We start from the raw sequence: 8,223 nt of genomic DNA, 5'->3' as shown, positions 1-8,223 counted from the left end.
AGCAGAGTACCCGCACTACGGGGGATCTTGTTCCAAGCATGCAACACATTCTTCTGACGCATATCTTTATTTGGGCGGTGTATAGGCAACGGACAGCTCTGTATATGTAAAAAAAAAGAAACAACCCCGGGTTACCTGCATGAAGCAAAAACATACCTACTGCATATAATTCAAAACATCTCACTGTACTAGAAAACATGGGGACAGGAACACTGGACTGTAAATGGTGGAGACTTGTAATACCCACCTCCACCTCGAGGTGGTGATCTGAAGCTACATGATTCTCATTTATATGGAGAATTTACATCCCTCTCCCACCCCTCCCACCTGGAGGCACACACACACTCTCTTGAAGAAAACAAAATGGCTGGCTGTAGCAAAAATATGCCAAACAATGACAATCAGTCACAGAAAATGACTAAAGGGACACAGACCCCTCGTCGGCTGAGGCCTAAATCTGTGCAGCCACACCAAGCAGCCAAAATGTTTGCTGAAAAGGATAATGACTGCACCTTCTCCAGTGAGGAAAGGGATCCCTGCCTCACGATAGAACAGAACTCTACATGAAAAGCTAAAAAGGTGTCCCCTGTTCTACAACCAACAACTACTAAGTTCCAAACAAATCAGCGAAGATTAAATGACCAGAGCTGGAGCTCAGAGGAGAAGAAAATCATCCTCCACTGTAAAGCGTATTCTGCTCATGAAGCATAGGGGACTGACGGTGGAGGAGAAAGAGTCACAAACAAGTTGACAATTAAGTTCATAAATGATCCTTCACCGAAAAAGGAGGTAGAGATTTTGTGTTCTGGGAGAACTTCCTCCCACCTTGTGAAACCCACAAATAGAGAGAACAAGCAGCAGGACAGGCCGGATTCATGTAAGGTTTGTGGGAAAGGATTCCGTCAGGCATCAAACATTGAAAGCAATATGAGAATCCACGCCAAGGAACGGCCATGGAAGAGTGGTGTTTGTGAAAAACAAGCTCAAATGAGCTAAGATCCTCATCCTCTTAATGATGACGTCATAAAAACGAATATGATGTCATTTGATATATTACGTTTGCGATAAATTATCTGTGCTAATGCCCGGCTTGATTCCCGCAAACAAAATTAAAACAGCTTGCCTCGTTTCAGAGATAAAGGTATTGGCGATTTCCATTAGAAGCGATATTATGACGTTAACTTTTTTCTCGGAAGAATTTCCAAAATCGGAGATGGTTGCTGCCTGTGCGTGGGTTTTCTGCATATACATGGCAAGTTTCACGAAGATCCGATGAAAACTCTGGATTTTGAAACACAAAATGTCAAAAAATAGGAATGACGTCATAAAAATTGATATGACGTCATAGTGATGTATCATATGTGTGGTAATTCATCTCTGCTAACGCTCTGTTCGATTCCCGCAAACAGAATTCAAAAAGCTTGCCTAGTTTCGGAGATAATTTCTTAGGCGATTTCCATTAGCGGAGATATTTTGACGTCATAACTTTTTTTCTTGGAGGAATTTTCAAAATCGGAGATGGTTACTGTCTGCGCAGGGTATTTTTACATATATACGCCAAGTTTCAGGAAGTTTCAATGAAAACTGTAGACTGTGAAACAAATGAAACAAAAAACAAAAAACAAAAAATAGGAATGACGTCATAAAAATAGATATGACGTCATAGTGATGTATCATATGTGCGGTAATTCATCTCTGCTAATGCCCTGTTCGATTCCCGCAAACAGAATTCAAAAAGCTTGCCTAGTTCCGGAGATAATTTTTTAGGCCATTTCCATTAGCGGAGATATTTTGACGTCATAACTTTTTTTTCTTGGAGGAATTTTCAAAATCGGAGATCGTTACTGTCTGCGCAGGGTATTTTTACATATATACGCCAAGTTTCAGGAAGTTTCGATGAAAACTGTAGGCTGTGAAACAAAAAAGTCCATAAGAACAACAACGTGAGTAAGACTTAGAGATCCTCCACGAAGATCTAAAATAAACATTTAGCCAGTGAGTGAGCTGTAAGAGGCACAAATTTATTTCGAGAGATTTCCCACTTTCCAACAGAGCTGTGACTACCTTCCACGGTGTATATTTCATTTTCGGGAAGATCCACATCCTGTTCTTCATTAGTCCTTGGTAGTACAACAGCACAATGAGTTCTTTGCTCAAGGAGTGGTCTGCTTTTGATTTAATCCCTCTTCTTCTTCTTCTTATTCTTCTTCTTCTTCTTCTTAAACGGCCTTAATTATTCCCACGTTCTCGTGGTGTTGGCTGGGTGAGGTTTTGGCCCAGGTCTTTCACGAATTGGCTGGCCAAGTCTGACATTTGAGTCAGGTTAGGGCAGGAATTTGTGATTTGTCGCTGGTGCAAGACTGCCAGCGATAGCCCGCAAACTCTTCGTGAAGGACACCGTAGGATCTTTAACATCCACAAACTAATGCTGACAGACGTGACGCCCAGCTTAACGTCCATTCGAGGTACGGCACACACATTGATGCATCACCTTGCCTGTGAAACACCTGGGTGGATGACCACCAGCCTTCAGAGGATGATAATTTATAGCTGCATCGGAATTCAAATCCAGGCTAAACTGCTTAGAGGTGAGTGTGGAGTACCTCAAGGCCATCCTGTCATTCCACTTTTAATCTTGGGGACACTCAAATGCCACAAGAAAATGAAAAAAAAAACCCTTGGAATTGTTATGTGCCAGCAGAGGGCACTACATTGTGGAGAATTTTTTTTTTCAAGACTGCCACTCTATATGCACTCTTGTCTTTGTTTCAAAAAAACCCCAAAAAACCTCATATACCATAAACATTTCATGGATATACATTTGAACCTGTTGTTGTTTCTGCCGTCACAGGCCTCTTCGGGGGAGCATCAGGTCACTCCAGAGTCAAGACTGTTCATGCATTGACCCTGTAGTGCTGAATCCCATTCTGAATTCAGAGGTATTGAGGTGGAGTGGGTAATATGTATCACATTTGCCACAGTTTGGATGGCTAAGTCAAATGCGATAGCTTCCTAAGCAAGGTGACAGGCACGTAAGCCAAATCCATAATCGGTGAGACTGAGCTTGGAGTAGGGTTCCATTTAAGGCTAAATGTGGAGAGGAGGCTGGCAACACACAAGAGTAATATGAGAGAAAGAGAGAAAGAGAGAAAGAAGAAAGAGAAAGAGAGACCTTTGAGTGGAAAAGCAGGTGGAAATCTTCTCCAAATGTGGTTAATACCAGAACAGTGTTTATTGTTTGGAGGTGGAGGCAGTTTACCACAATGGTTAGTGGATGTTGATCAATTCCTTCCTGAAAGTCCCTGTAATGTCCATCTTCTCCTCGCCATGTTCCCCGTCCCATCCCCATCTCTCTCCCTTCCACAGTTCACCTGTGTCTGTTCCCCAATGTTTTGTCCCTTCCACTCCCGCCCCTCTTGTCTCATGCCTCCTTGCTGTGAGTTGTGTGTTCGCTCTCATACGAGCCTCGACCAAGGTATACAAAAAAAAAAAAAAACATTTCCCTCCAGAGCAACATACAGTCCAGTACTGCTCTCCGTAAAGCTTTACGTAGGTTAATCATGCTACCCGGCCCATCCATCGTGCTCTTTCTGTGCAACGTAAAATGTGCAAGCGCTTCTCATGGGGGAAGGTATAATCTGCATTCATAATCAACTCGGTACTCTTAGGTACAAGGCATATTGCAGCATGTCGAAATATAAAAAAATACATGCTGGAATCGACAGTTTAATGAGTCCTTGCTTTGTGCTAAGGGGGGCACCTCCCTCGTATTTCTACTATTCATTGCCCCCTTGGAAACCTTGCACACCCCACCTCCCCGAGGGTACTTCGTGTTACATACCCAAAATGGTGGACTCTTTGATCTCCTCCCCATTCCTTCTCTTTGTTTCCATCAATTATACTCCCTGCTGTGCTTGTGTAATAAATAGATGGCCTCTATGTTTCATCGGAAAATAAAATTTGTTCTTACAACTTTCTGCAGGATGCTCGTCGTCCGGTCCTACTCGTCGCCTTACTGTGTGAGGAAGATACTGTGGTAGTTGGAAGTCATTGATAGATTCCATAAAACATTTTGTCAAGTCTCAACTGTGGGGTACAGACATGCAGCAATTCCAAAGTCTTGTTCCTCACCTCTCTCTCCCAACTCCAACTTCCCCCTTTTTGCTCCCCTCAAATTTGCTCCCCCTCCCCCTCCCTCATTGGACCCAGAGGTATGCATTGACCTGGCGATTAATTAACTGTCATCTCAGTGCTGTCCTTCAGGTGGACGTTAAACTGATGTCCCGTCTGCCGGCATTAGTTTGTGGATGTTAAAGACCATACCATGTCCTTCACAACATCTTGAACAAATTACAAATTCCTGCCCTCGCTATTGCTGGGAAGATAATGGCAAACTACCTAGTTTAACCTTTGCTTGAGAAGCTGCTTTGGTGGCACTGATGCTCTGTGAAGAGGAGAGATAGAGAGAGATATAGATATAGATATAGAGAGAGAGAGAGAGAGAGAGAGAGAGAGAGAGAGAGAGAGAGAGAGAGAGAGAGAGAGAGAGAGAGAGAGAGAGAGAGAGAGAGAGAGAGAGAGAGAGAGAGAGAGAGAGAGAGAGAGAGAGAGAGAGAGAGAGAGAGAGAGAGAGAGAGAGAGAGAGAGAGAGAGAGAGAGAGAGAGAGACAGAGAGAGAGAGAGAGAGAGAGAGAGAGAGAGAGAGAGAGAGAGAGAGAGAGAGAGAGAGAGAGAGAGAGAGAGAGAGAGAGAGAGAGAGAGAGAGAGAGAGAGAGAGAGAGAGAGAGAGAGAGAGAGAGAGATATGTATATATATATATATATATATATATATATATATATATATATATATATATATATATATATATATATATATATATATATATATATATATATATATATCTATTGAGATTACTTTGTGGCATACTTCTCTCACTTTTTTTTTCTTCACAAGAGCAAGGTTTATGGAAGAGAAAAGATGAATTCACAGTGGGGGAAGCAGGGCTACAACTGGGTACCTCTTGCAAGGGTATAATGAGCAGGAACTGAAGGGAGAGAGAGAGAGAGAGATAGAGAGAGATGGAAAGATGGAGAGATGGAGAGGGAGAGTGGGAGAGAGGGAGAGAGGGAGAGAGGGAGAGAGGGAGAGAGGGAGAGAGGGAGAGAGGGAGAGAGGGAGAGAGGGAGAGAGGGAGAGAGAGAGAGAGAGAGAGAGAGAGAGAGAGAGAGAGAGAGAGAGAGAGAGAGAGAGAGAGAGAGAGAGAGAGAGAGAGAGAGAGAGAGAGAGAGAGAGAGAGAGAGAGAGAGAGAGAGAGAGAGAGAGAGAGAGAGAAACACTGAAATGAGCAATGAAGAGGATTGGGTTAGGAAGGGTCAATGGTGGTGATAAAGATCATGGGTCAGGATTGGGAATGACATGAGGTGGTGGTACAATGCCTGCTTGAAGCCGTGGAGGGAACAATGGAAAAGAACGGCCCCTGCAATGTGGTTCCATGGACTGGAAAAGTGAATAACAAAGGAGTTGGGTTGAGCAGTCAGCCTGGATTTTGGAAGTTTCACCAGTAGGGTGAAAGTAGGGTTCGCCACCATCTGCTTGAGCACCAGCGTCCAGAGCAGTCAGGCTTTACACCAAAGAGGTCAACGTTTGACCGTATCCTTGCTCTTCGTGTCCTCACCGAACGCAGACTAGAGTTTTGGCAGGGGCTGCTTGCAGCCTGTGTTGATCTCTGTAAAGCATTCCATTCTGTGAATCGGGATGTCCTCTGGAGGATTCTTGGTCTTTGTGGGGTGCCACCAAAACTGATCGATCTTATGTCTGAACTCTACTCAGGTACTGAGAGTGCTGTGAAGTGTGGTGGTACCATCTCTGACTTATTTCCAGTTTTTACTGGAGTTCGTCAGGGGTGTGTACTGGCCCCCACACTTTTCAGCACTTGTATGGACTGGATTTTAGGGAGGATGTTGGAGAGATCAAGCTGCGGTGCATCGTTTGGGAATGTCAAGATCTCGGACCTTGATTTTGCAGATGATGCAGTCATCTTTGCGGAGACTTTAGATATCCTTTTGGGGGCCCTCGAGGTGCTGACTGATGAGTCGGAGCCGCTGGGATTACGAGTTTCTTGGGTCAAAACTAAGATCCAGGCTTTCGGTGACATCTTGGATGCTGCTGTCCTGTCTGTGTCTGTTTGTGGTGAGGATGTTGAGGTCGTGGAGAGATTCACTTACCTTTGCAGTGATATTCATGTCTCTGCTGGCTGTGAGTCAGAGGTCAATTGACGTCTGGGTCGGGCCTGGGGAGTCATGGATTCACTGGATCATGGGGTGTGGCGCTGCCCGTACCTGTGTGGGAGGACGAAAGTCCGAGTCTTCAGGTCCTTGGTACTTCCAGTCTTGCTCTATGGATGCGAGACTTGGACTCTGACCAAGGATCTGAGACGGAGACTTAATTCCTTTGGTACCGGGTCTCTTCGGAGAATCCTTGGCTATCGCTGGTCGGATTTTGTGTCCAACGAGCGGTTGCTGAGAGAGACTCGGATGAGATTTGTTACCTGCATAGTCCGTGAGCGTCAGTTGCGGCTGTATGGACATGTGGCTCGTTTCCCTGACGCTGATCCTGCTCACCAGATTCTCTCAGCGGGGGAGTCTCGTGAGTGGAGGAGGCCAGTGGGCCGACCACGTGCCTCATGGTTGCAGCAGGTTGACCATCATCTCAAGGAGATAGGGATGGCCAGACGGAGGCCCCTGGAGTACCGGCGGAAAGTAGACGCAGCGACGCGCTGTTCTGGCACATGCTCCCATACCTGACCTGACCTGACCAGTAGGGGGTTACTGGAAAATGTGTGCATCCTAGAGTTGCTGCGGAGAGTCGGATGACTGAGAGAGCAGAGGGAGCAATGCTGGAGAATAGATGGTGGAAAAGAGAGACACCATTGGTGTGCCTGCGATGTGAAAGCAACAGATCTTGTGCTTCAGCCTCATCGCTGAGGTTTCTCATATTTTTGAGAGCTTTAGGTTCCACAAAATCCAGGAGACAGAGATATGATGTCGGGTAGGGGACCAGCCATGTAATTGGAGAGCAGTACCCCATTGAGTTATGGACAAAGATCTTGGAGACTGTGAGTGCCTCCGATTGTGAACGGCGAAGGACGCACAGTTTCGCGGCTGGCTTTGGCGGTTGGCCCAGGAGAAGTCAAGGCTAGTTTTCTTCAAAATAAATTGAAATGCTTGCCTTTTAAAGAGCTTTGCTTTGAATCTCAGTGACACTGAAGAAGAGAAGGTTTTATCGAATGATTTGATAACGTTCAAAAGAAAGAAAAAATGCATCGAAGAACTGGTACACTTTCTTCACAACTCAAAGTAAAGCCAAATTCCAAGTAGTTGAGATAATATCTTATTGTATTCTTCCATTTACCACCTCTTGTTGCCGTTGTTGTTTTTGTTGTTTGTTGTTGTAGCTTATCAGAACTTCCAGCAACTTGTTGACCTTCACTGATGTATGTACTCGTGCTGATAAATCCACAGCTTCAACAAGGTCCAATTCAAAACGGGATTCATCAACATGCCTTTGGTGTTTCTCGTAAAGGGTACAAAAATAACTTCCTCGAGTACTGTACAGTACTTACTTGTCTGGGTACCTTTACTTATTTATTGTGGAGAATTTGAAATTGCATTCAGAATTGTTAGCCGGTAAATTCATCGCACACCTGAGTTGGTAATGGTCACAACTGAAAACAGCGTTGTGGTATTCCGTGACAGCTGTTTTATCATGTTACCACATAATAAACTCTAAGAGGGAAGAAGCTATGCACCGATTCCTTAACACGAACAAACTGCTTTCATGTGTCACTTGCAGACTGCTCAGTATGAGTACCACTGCTTGGGAACCACTTCACTTGGTGATTACAACAGGTGTTGATGCTTTCACTCTCAAGTTTCAGCTTCGGAGAGCCAGTCGTTTGACGTGCTGTTTCGGTCTCATGAGGTTGTCAGCATTGGACAGGCTCTATCACTAAACTGATGTTTGCATTGACTTTGAAATGTGGTTTGCCCAGGAAAGATCATGGCTGATTGTGAGACCCAGGAGTTTCAATGACTGAACTTCCCCACAAGGACTTTAAAGAAAATGGCCAAACCACATGGCCAAAAGTATGCGGACACCCCTTCTAATTCGTGGATTTGGCTATTTCAGCCACATCCATTGCTAAGAGGTGTATAAAATCAAGCA

This window comes from Eptatretus burgeri, chromosome 13 (genome assembly GCF_056783735.1).
Source record: "Eptatretus burgeri isolate ZD-2024b chromosome 13, Ebu_testis_v1, whole genome shotgun sequence".
NCBI lineage: Eukaryota > Metazoa > Chordata > Myxini > Myxiniformes > Myxinidae > Eptatretus > Eptatretus burgeri.
The sequence above is the reverse complement of the archived record's forward strand: the minus strand, read 5'-3'. Positions refer to the sequence as shown.